This window comes from Eptatretus burgeri, chromosome 17 (genome assembly GCF_056783735.1).
Source record: "Eptatretus burgeri isolate ZD-2024b chromosome 17, Ebu_testis_v1, whole genome shotgun sequence".
NCBI classification, from domain to species: domain Eukaryota; kingdom Metazoa; phylum Chordata; class Myxini; order Myxiniformes; family Myxinidae; genus Eptatretus; species Eptatretus burgeri.
The window spans coordinates 15821408-15833907 of NC_140977.1; the positions used below are offsets into that span (position 1 = coordinate 15821408).

The 12500-nt window shown below is 30.4% G+C and overlaps 1 protein-coding gene across 1 annotated transcript in view; it reads left to right on the forward strand.

Moving 5' to 3' along the window:
* The window catches only part of LOC147009390 (uncharacterized), a 234976-nt gene that overhangs the window by 149993 nt on the left and 72483 nt on the right, over window positions 1-12500 (forward strand). The gene's annotated exons all lie outside the window — the stretch shown is intronic.

Here is a 12500-nt window from a genome sequence, read left to right on the forward strand (position 1 = left end):
CCTTCCAAATCATATATTTTATAAGTCCAAGGATCTGTATCTATTACATCAACAATTTAAAAAAGTTCTTTCGTCCATCGTTCAGTAAAACCCTTTTCAAAATGAGATTTCCACCTATATATTCTTACGATATCACCAACTTTGAACTTAGGTTTTCTGACATTAATCTCTTTTTCATATTTTAATTTTGTAAATGTTTCTGATGGCTTCATATTCGTTGACGTGTGAATCGTGTCATTATACTTATCCACAATATCCTGAATAAAAGATGACCATTGTTGTGAACCGAGTTGTGTGAATTTTTTATATAGTCTCTCTTTTAAGGTACGATTAAAACGTTCAACAACAACTGCCTTCCCTTCATTAAAGGTACTGTATAATGTAATACTGTTATTTTTAGAAAATTCATAAATGTCTTGTTATAAAACTCTCTACCCTCATCAGTCCACAATTTCTTAGGTTTTCTCTTACTTTTATTAAATATCTGTTGAAAAGCTAACATAAGAGTATTACCTGTTTTGTTTTTTAAAGGGACAACCCACGCATATCTACTCCTCAAATCAATAACGGTTAAAGCATACTTGTACCCCTTATCATTATTGAGTTCAATCAAATCAGCAGACCAGATATAATCAACTTCCTTGGAATAAACTTTCCTTCTCTGAAACTTTGTGAATATTGGTTTATGTAATTCATCAGCTAATTGCTCTTCAGTCTTAATGGCATCATTAGAGCCTATAAGTTTTTGAATTTCCAAGTCCAAGTTTCAATTTAGCACTAATCATCTTCTTCACGATGAACCTATCAACTTTTTCTCTCAAGGTTGGATTTTGTATCAGAGACAAATTATACAACATTTCTCTATCGGCTTCATGCTTTTCTTCCAACGTTGTGGTATTCCCATAATCAATATCGTGTCTCATGCACACTTCATCAACTCTATTGATTGGTTTACTCCAGGATTTAGGATTGTTTGCCTCATCTAATCTTTTATCCAAGTTTGTGCCTGGACCACAGAAAGAATAACCTGGAAGATGTAATTCCCTGGTATTCCAGTAGTTGTAAATTTACTTCCTGATAAAAACTTTTGTATATCTCCTCCGAGTTTGTGTTTGGAGATAAATTGATTTTTTTGAACCACACACCGAACATATACCTTTTTGTATAACCCTGTTATTTTTACTTTTAATATATGAAATATTTTTAGTATTAGTTTTCTTTTTACATTTGAGACAATAACTCATTTATTTATGAGAAAAATTTCTGCAGAGTGCAAAAACCTTTTAGTTTCCAACATGCACATTTGAATCTTAATTTTTAAAACATAAAGAATCCTTAGAAATGCCTTCACTCTCTCCTCCATTTATTTAAGAAAAAACTTGAATTAAAATACATGTCTTCTCGATGTCGATAGTCTTGTCGAAAGTATTGCAAATAGACTTTTTAATTCTTTGTATTCCTCCCTGGTGAGATAAGTTAATTTCTTTAATACCTCTATTCTTTTTTGAATCTCACTGGTTTCCATATTTTGATATTTATTCATTCTCTCTCTTTCCTCCCTCTCTCTCTTCTCTCTTTCCTCCTTCTCTCTCTCCTCCTCCTCCTTTTCCTCCTCTTCCCTCTCTTCTTCAACTCCTTCCTCATCCCTTACTATACTTGAATCGTTTACACCCCATAGAATATTATACATATATTCATCAGGATTTCTTGTTATTCCTGTATCCAAAATAATTTTTTTTACAACAGGAAACCAATAAAATTTCTTTTGAATTTCTAAAAGAGCCTTACCTTTTCTTAACCTTATAATTTTTTCATTATTTAACATTCTAATTAAATCTAAAGTTGTCGGTTTATCAACATCAGCATAATGCCAATCTTTTATTGAAAATACCTCATTCTTATGTTGTAGAACATATTTATTAAAATACCGAATACCCTTTTCTTGAAGGTATGCTTGAACACAGAAATGATAATTTTCTTGAAGCCTTCTTGCTGTCATTTATGTATTAGAAATATATGTTAGAATAATATTATGGCACGAAACACCTCCCCATCTTCCCATAGTTAAATCATTTTGTATTTCCTTACTTATTATATATAATCCTGTTTTTTCTGTTTTCATGAGATAAACAAGGGCAAAACCATTATTATATTTACCCTTATTAAATTCTTTTATTTGTTGTTTACTAATCGTGGCTCCACAAAACTCATTCTCGATACCAAGTGGATAATATTCTTCCTTACGAGACTGATTTAATTGTTCCAGGTCTTCGAGGTTAATTTTAAATGACCAATTATACCCTAAATCATTCATATCATACCCCCATTGTTCTATTCTCATACAAACGATACGCCCTTCTTTATAAAAATTTATTTTAATTCGAACTGTGAATTCTGTATGACCTGGAGATAATATCAACACTTCTGTATCTTTAGAATACACAGCCGTTTTATTTAAGTATATATATTGTGATAAATCGCTTAATCTCACCAAGTCATTCGCGTCAGTCGGGCTTGGATAATTTTTTAATTTATAAGCATTTTTCATGTTAATATTTTTGTTTATATTATATTTATGTCGTTCAGCCTGTGCCTTTGTGTAATAATTTGATAAATCAATATCCAGTTCTTGAGATACACCAAAGATAGAACCATCTTTACCAACATAAGTCATTTATATTAGATTAAAAATAATATCATAAAATTTTTTATTTTTGTTGAGTTGAAATAACACATATAGACATAATTGACCACAACACTTGGAATTTAATTCTTGGACTTGAAATGTTTGATAAACACCATTCTGTAAGAATTTTATGACTTCAACAGGTGGTGGAAGACCAAAACTATCAAAATAATATTTGTCTTGACTATTAAAAATACAAACCCAATGAGAACCGTTCCCATCATTATCTTCTAAGTTCATAATAATATTCTTTGTATGTTTCGACACATTTGTTAATTCATCTCTCATACAAATAACCACATTATGAATTTTTAATTTCTTACAATATTTGGCAAGTTGTAAATTTGATGTTGTATTCTTTCCAAATTCTTTCAACCACTCATCAATGCTCATTTATTTATTAGAAAGATATAATCCATTACCTCTTTTCGTTAATTTTACACCTGCTTGTGCTATAGAAGAAAGCATATCTCCAACTAACAATCTCGCTTTATCAGGCAGACCTTCAAGTTTTTCAGCAAAATCTACAATTACACCACTTCCACTAATTTGTTTCTCCAACTCTTTGTTATGTCTTTCCAATTCTTTTTGAGCCTGGAGTTGAGCCTTCCTTTCGTTGGCAGTTTTGACCGCTGTTGAAATACCACCCGTCAATGCTCCAACCGCACTTAAACCAGCAAATAAAGGAATTAGAAATGGGAGAAATCCTCCACTCGTCTCTCTTATTGAATATTTTTTCAACATTGGTTTTGTCATTTTAATTTTAAGTGAGCCAGTGTCATTCAAGATTTTAACCTGTTCTCTTGTGAGCAAAACATCAATTCTTACTGCTCCTTTTCTCTGAATTGTATTAACGTTAATCGTACAAGGCTTTTGATTTTGAACACAAGATGATAGTTTATGAAGATTGATTTGATTAACATATACCCCAGTTGGTACTTTGCCACTCATTTATTTAACAAAAAAATTATGTGAGACTAATCATCACACCATTATCTGTATTAATCTGCAATTCTGTTTCTTCCAAAAGCAAACAATATGTATCAACTTCTTCACTCTCTCCTCTTTCAATGTATAGGGAAGTATCCACTCGATTAGACTTTATAGTTTCTTTTTGAGCGCTCAGGTCAAACGTATAGATTGTATACAAACTTTTAAATGCTGTCATATCCAAAATAGGTTCTTTATTTCCATTACTTTCACACACCTTTTGGTAAGACTTGTATGCTTCAGCAAAATCATTTTTTCCCAATTAATTTCCAATCTATCTCGTGGATAAAATGTTCCATCTAGAGAAACGCGAAGTTGTTTCACCTTAGCATTATCACTCAATGCATTATTCTTATCAGTCGCAGTATCACCATCTGGCTTTTTAAAAATCATCCACAGATATCGTGGCTTTCCTTCCAGAACACCCAAATTCCACGTGTAAGTAGTTTGATTGAGTTTAACGTGTTGACATCTTCTTTTGAGGTATGATACACTGAGTGGTCTCTTTGAGTTAAGTCTTCGATTCAACATCTCTTCTGTTTTAAGATTAGGAGTATATTCACTGATATACCAACTCATCTCCTCAATTACAAATTTATTCTGATCACCAAAAGCATTACCAACACCAAAAAGCAATCTATTTTCATTATCATTCCTTTGTAGTTGAAATCTAATTTTAAGACCATACAGAACTTTATCATAATCACAAAATCCAAATATACCTTTAAGAGGAACTGCCACAGTAAAACTATTTTCTGCTTTTGTATCATCATTATACATTCCTTTCCTTTGAATATATCCAGGGTCTGTGTTTGTTCCCGTTGACATATCAGGAATAAAACCTTCGACAGACCCCTTTCCCATTCTATCACTGAATGTATAGAGTGTAAATTTCATCATTTCAGATACAGCAGAGACATAATCAACCGCTTCAACTTCTTGTGTTCCAATATACAATCGCACACTATCAAACATTTTCCAGAAGAAATCATTTACAAGTGTAGCGTTTGTGTTATTCCCAGCCTTAGTGAATTTAAATTTACACAACAAGAAACTTTCGGAGAGATTCAAATAGGTTTGTTGATTATTTATTTCAAAACTTTTTGTACCATTTGTATTCCAGTCTGTTCCAGTTATTGCATTTACCTTGAAGTAATCTTCTTTTTAGTGGAGTTTGAGATAATAATAGTATCATCCAAATCATAGATACTATCAATTGCTTCCATACTTGTATTTATTTAGGAAAAAGATGTTAAAACTTTTGAAACCCTGATCCAAGTATTTGAATTATTTTCTGTCGTTCTTGGGGGACAACTGAGTTTTACCTTTCTTAATTTCTTTTATTGCTTGTAATTTATGAGATTCTTTCTGAGCATCTTTTATACTCTTTACAGCACCTGCTACATTTCCCACAGCAGAAGCAGTTGAACCAATTAGGTCTTTATGTTTAAGAATAGTTGAACCAATACCCATGAGAGTATCAATTATCCCATCTCCTCTAAATTGATGTCCAACACCCCTTTGTCTCTTAGGTTTATAGTATCCTCTACCAAGATACATACCTTCACCCTTGTAGTACGGGAAAGGAACATCCCATCCCCTGTAATTATTTTATATTTTCCCAACTCGTGCTTCCTCACAATAACCATCGTATTTATTTATTGAAAAACTTCACGTAGGTGAATTCTGATGGATATAACTTCTCCATTAAAAGAGATCACACGATTATCTTGGTCGGTTATCCTAAAATTTACTCTGTGTATGGTTTTTCCTGACACAGGTAGATAAACCAAATTTTTAGGCTCCATATTGAATTTATAACCAATTGGGGTTGAGTATGCGCTGAATGAAAATATTGTATTTGTTTTTAATCCATCATTATAAGCACCATCAATCAAATCACAGTGAATTAACACCGAATTTATTCCTGAGGATATTTGAATGACATTATCACTGTAAAACGTCCCATTAGTTTCAATCTTTTTGAGGAGAAACCTAATAACTCTCTAAATGAATTATCAATTGTGAAATCAACCTTGTAGTTATTTTTAACTTTAATCGTTGATTTTGAAGTATGTTTTTGAATGTTTATAATAATATTTTTTGGTTCATCACCCTGTTCTTTCATAAGACGAGCAATTTCGGAAGATATTTGAGAAATCTCGTATGCTCCGGGTGAGACTGTTATCGTTTTGTATCCACTTCCCGGATTATAACTAAACTTGTCATTTTTCTCGGTTATATTAAATAAGGTATTATAAGTCTCCATGGACAATAAAGATGCCTCATATTCTTTTGTTGTGTCAAGTTGTAGTGGGTATGGGAATGAAGATGTGTGGTCGCTTGTTGTGAAATTAAAACTCAGGATTGTGCTTCTCATCTTATTTAATATGAGATAAAATGTCTTTATATTGATATTTCTTAATTATTTTCATGTTCATCAACTGGTCTAAAATGGCTGATGCTTCATTAAAACAATTGTTATTTCCAGCCTTCTTACTGCCAAACAACAATAACAGTCTATTAACTAATTGCGATGGGTCATTTGGAAGAAAACTAATACCTGAACCAAGGATACTTAAAGCCTGAATAATGTGTTTCTCCTTCTCATTCTTCCTACTTTTACCAGAAAGAATAACCTTATAATTTAGAGTGTTCAGCAAATCAATATATACTCTATCATCATTATTTTCCATATCCAATGGTTTATCAATATACTTTGATTCATCCCTCACAGTTGAACCTTGCCTTCCATCTTTTGTGAGAAGAAACATTAATCTCGGAGTTAGTTTAACAGGGGGTTGAGCAGAACTTAAGAACCTTAATTCATCATTAAATATCAATACCTTTTCTTGAACAAGAAGAAATATTGCTGGTTGTTCTGTTGGAATGAGTCCTGCTTTGGTTTTTGAATCCGCTGAATATTCATTGTTTTGAACAGCATTCACAATATAATCAGGGGGTTGATTAATCTCTTCCAGTTGTTGAAATAAACCTTCATCATCATATTCTAATTCTCCTAAATGCTCTAATTCTTCCTCCGTCATTTGACTGAAATCTTTTAACATTTGAAGCTTTCTAGGAGTATATTCTACTGTGGGAACTGTGGAAACATCTTTCATTTTTTCTTGGGAAGTTTTTAAAAGTGGTTTAAAAAATTTCTCTTGTTTTTTCAAATGCTTCTTCGCCCGTTAGTTTCTGTCTGCGTTTCTTCTTTATGTCTTCCTGTTGTTTTACAACTTTTGAAACCAACTCTTGATGTTCCTTAAATCTTCTTGCTCTTTCTTTTGTATCCATTTATTTATTGTAAAATATCATTTAATGAATTGTAAAGATCAACAGGGAAATTTTCCTTTTCTTCATCATTCAAGTAGATGTGTTCAAATAAATCCTTTTCTTTAAATATTTCATCAAATTCTTTATTAACATTAATGTGAGTTGTAATTTCTTCTTCACTAATCCTTGCATCTCTGCTTTTCATACGTTTGTGTTGAGTTTCTTCATCAACATCAAAACCGAATGATAAAATCTTCACTCCGCTCAGATATTTAATAATTTGTCTCGTTCCTTCTGGATTAGTTTCTAATATCCCAACACCACCAGATTTTAGTTTCTTTAACTCACTCTTACAATGTGAATATTTTGTTGTACCAAGAGAAACCTCCTCAAATATTTGTCCTTCATTCCTCAATCGCATATGTTCCTCCACTGAAATATAGTGATAATCTTCACCTTTTACTTCTCCAGGTCTTATTGCTCTAGTTGTTGTTGATACAATGCGTATCACGGGGTGTTTTTTAAGTAAATTTACAATATTCTCATTTGTACTACACAAGAACCTTGATTTATGAAAGTTTTTTCCAGAAGCAGATTTACCCACAAGATTTATAATAATAGTTGTCATTTATATATGTAGTTGTTTATAAAACAAAAAATATATCCCTTAATATCTCATCTTGTTTCACAACAATATATTTATATTTTTCAGTCGTGTGCTTCATATAATCCTCAAATTTCTTTTTACTACATAATGTAGAACAATTATCTCTCCAAAAATTATTGATATCTATTGAATTTAACTTGAATAAAATAAAAGTATTAGCATTGTTTCTGATGGAACGACGAGGAAGTTGAAAGTACGATTGACTAAGATAAATACAATTACAAGAAGAATGTCTCCCTCTTGTGTAGTAGCTGTCCATTACCGTTTGGTTTCTCTCATTAACACAATCATCAAAGATAACGAGGTTCTTTTTGATTTATCCAAATCTTGGGGAGACGGTATATCATCCGTATTATCACTAAGAATACAAGTTATAAGATTTGATTTCTTTTTACATCTCTGTGTATCACAAAATAGTTGAATTATATCTTCAATGTTATAATCATTTAGGTTTTTTTGACGTTTAAATAAACCTATTATATCTTCTTTTTGAAGACCAGCATTAAAACCTTGTGAGAGTAGTTGATACTCTGGTTGAAAACTCGACTTTGTGAAAATTATTAAATTATCATAATCTAAAAAGTTGGGAGTGAGGAGCATTTTTAAAAGTAAGCAGGTTTTTCCACATCCACTTGAACCAACTATGAGACATCTTAATGAATTTGGGAGATTTTTATGGTTGTTAAATTTTATCTTATTTTCCCAAATAGGTAAAAAATCATTCATTTATATATTTGAAAAACAGGTTATTTAATTTATTATTGGCTTTTTTAGAAACTCTATATTTTATCCTAAGTTCAGGTTTAATTTCAAGATAATCCATTATTTTATTTATACAATATCTTGTGTTGATATTTCCCTGAAAATTACATCCATGAATAATATACAACAACAATCCTTTGAACATTTCTCTTATACGTTCAGTTTCTTCCCTTGTAAGGAAAGGTGTGTTATCATCCTCATACTTTACATTCATTTCTCTAATCAATCTTGTAAAGTAATTCATTTTTGGTGTAAATCTAAAAGAATTATTTTCCTTTTTATATTTTTTATTATCATTAATTAGAAGATAATCACAGAATATACATTGTTTATAGGCTTTTGACTCTGTGTTTAATCCCTGTCTTTCACACGCAGGACAATTCTCAAATTTGTCATATGGAGAATCAGGAAAGTCTAGCATATTTATAAAGTAAAACTTTACTTAAACTGAAATTCATCTATACTTTCAGTTGTATATTACCATCGATATCGATATACTTTTTTCATTATCAGATTCAACAACAACATTTTTTATATTAAAGGTAATTTTAAAATTATCGTTAACTACTATTGAACGAAATGTCATTTCACCTGATATATTAACATCCTTTATTTCATCAAGATTTACATCTTTAAGGTTGTTGAAAAAAATACAAATTTCTCCTTGCATATTACAGATGGTCTTATCTTTTCTTTCTAAAGCTTCATCCATAAGGTTTTTGTTCTTTGATACTTTTTCTTGTTTCATTGCTTTTTCTAGTTTTGAATATATTACTAGAAGGAGAGGAGAAACTTTTGTTAGAGATACTTTAATTGATGTTCTACCAGGTATACTAAAAGCCCTTCCACTGAAGGAAATTGAAGAACTCATATTATTTACCATAATAGTTTTTATCCAATAGTTGTTATATTTATCTTTGTTCAATTTTACATCCTTGACATATTTCTCAGTATCTTTAACAGATGAAGAGATTGATTGAAACTTGTCTTTTGTGTCTTGAAACATTGTATTTATTAAGTGAAAAAGTTGGAGGATAAAATGTTTTTAAGCACAGATTCACCTATAAATTAAACGAAATTTTCATCAAGAAAATTTTAGTTTAAGCAAAGTTTTATTCTATAAATATGGTGAATACAACGTACTGCGATGTTTGTAATCACGAATATAAACATTATAGAAAACACCTCCGAACCAACAAACACACATTTAATCTATTTCATCAAATATCTCCTCTTGAGTTGGAAAGAAAACATTGTGATATCTGTTCAAAGGATGTTTTGAAGAGTAGTTATAATCAACATCTTCAATCACAAAAACACAAGAAAAATGAGTTTAAAGTAAAGGGAGACTATTATATTAAAAACACTGATGAGGCATTTAAAGGGCATATAAAAATAAGGATTTTTCAATTTGGAGAACCCAGTCCATCATCAATAGCTGAATCAATTGAAATAGTGAAACCCGATGTTGAAAAATTTATTAAAAAGACATTAAAAGAAATAAAAACTTTAAAGTTTTATATGGGAGTGAAAATGAATATGAAAAGACAAGATGAAGAACAAACTCCTTATATGAGAACAGATCTTCATTTTATAACATCATTTCAAGATTTTTTGAATAGTGGGGTTTATGAAGAACTATCAAGACAAGAGGAGGATGTTGATAATACAGTGGTAGGAAGTGGATTCAATATTAAAAAAATCATCTTTTAGATATACACATTCTAAAATCAAACCCTCTTAAAGCTTCTTCTTATATTGAATTACCAAAAGAAATAAAACTAAAGAAGGCAGTTGTTAATATTAAGAACAATGATAATAAATGTTTTCTCTGGTCTGTTCTTGCTCACTTACATCCACCAAAATGTAATTCAGAAAGAGTAAAACAATATATGAAATATGAGAATACCTTGGACATTAAAGATTTTAAATTCCCAATGCCATTAACAGATATTCCTAAATTTGAGAAAAAGAATAATCTTTCTATTAATGTATATGGATTAACGGATACAAACAAAATTCAAATATTAAAAATTTCAAACAACTATAAAAATGAAGAAACACACATTGACCTTTTATATTTTAGTGTTGGAAAGAATTCACATTACACATACATCAATAATTTATCAAGATTAATCTCTTCTCAGGTATTCAGAACAGCAAACAAAATATATCCTTGTAAGCGATGTCTTAATTCATTTCATACAAAAGAACGATTAGAACAACATTCAAAATATTGTAGTAATCATAAATCAGCTGTAATTACAATGCCTAAACCTGGTGAAAAGATTTATTTTGAAGATTATAATAAATCTATCATGCACCCATTTGTGATATACGCTGATTTTGAATGTATCCTTAAAAAGATAAATACTGCTTCTCCTAATCCAAAAGAACCATATACAAATAAATATCAAAAACATATTCCTTGTGGTTTTTGTTATTATATCAAATCATCTGTTGGAGAAAAGTATAACAAACTTGAACATTATCGTGGAAAAAATGCTTCACAAGAGTTTGTAAAACGATTAGAAAAGGATTGTATAAGACTCACTAAATTAATGAAAGAAACAAATGAACCGATGAAATTAACCAAAGAAGAAAAATTAGAATTTAGAATGAACAATATCTGTCATATTTGTGAGGGGGAAATTAAGGAGTCTAAAGTTAGAGACCATTGTCATCTTACTGGTAAATATAGAGGTCCCGCTCATTCCTGTTGTAATCTTAATTATAAATTACCTTCTTTTATTCCAGTCTTTCTTCACAACAGCGCCAACTATGATACACATCTATTTATAAATGAACTTTCAAAAACACCAGGGAATATTTCTGCTATAACAAACACAAGTCAAAAGTATATTTCATTTTCAAAAATGATATTCACAAAACCTATAACTCGTATTAGGTTTTTAGATTCTTACAAGTTTATGGGAACACCACTAGCCTACCTCGCATCAAATCTAAGCTCCACGGACTCTTTTCCAAATCTTAATTCATTCTTTCCAAAAGAGGAAATTCTCACTCAAGAGGAAATTCAGATTAAAGAGAGAATTCAAAGTAAAGAGGAAATTCTAACTGAAGATGAAATTCTAATTATAAAGAAAATTCGAACTAAAGAGGAAATTCAGATTAAAGATGAAATTCTGATTAAAGAAGGAATTCTTACGAGAGAGGAAATTCAAACAAGGAATGAAATTCAAAGTAAAGAGAAAATTCTTACAAGTAAGGGAATTTATCCTTATGATTATATGGATTCATTTATGAGATTTAAAGAAACACAACTTCCTTCAAAAGAAAGTTTCTATAATAACCTTTATGAAGAAGAGATAAGTGATAAGGAATATAAACACGCACAAGAAATATGGAAAATATTTAAGATAAAGAACCTTGGAGAATATCATGATTTATATCTAAAAACAGATGTTTTATTGTTAGCTGATGTGTTTGAGGCTTTTAGAACACTCTGTCATAATAAAAATTGTTATGGATTAGACCCTGCCCACTATTTCACAGCTCCTGGTTTAGCTTGGAGTGCAATGTTGAAAATGACAAAACAAGATATAGATTTAATCAGTGATGTTGATATGCTTTTGATGATTGAGAAGTCCAAGAGAGGTGGAATATCACAAGTATGTTCAAAAAGATATGCGAAAGCAAATAATAAATATCTCCCAAATTATGATAGTGAAAAAGATAGTAATTATTTGATGTATTTTGATGCTAATAATTTGTATGGATGGGCAATGTCTCAATCTCTGCCTTATGGTAAATTAGAGTGGGTGGAAGAAAAGGATTATGAAAAGGCTTTGATGAATATTGTTATTTCTTCTCAAGAGGAATTGAATGACGAAGAAGAAGGTTATTATTTTGAAGTTGATTTGAGGTACCCGAGTGATCTTCATAATAAGCATAAAGATCTTCCTTTTGCATGTGAGAAAGAAACTCCAAAGAAAGAATGGTTAAGTGATTATCATAAAAGTTTTAATATTAAAGGTAAATCAACAGAAAAGTTATTAACAACATTCTATGATAAAGAGGGATATGTTTTGCATCAGAGAAGCTTAAAACAGTTTTTGAGAGAAGGATTGAGAGTAGCTAAAATTCATAGAGTTTTAA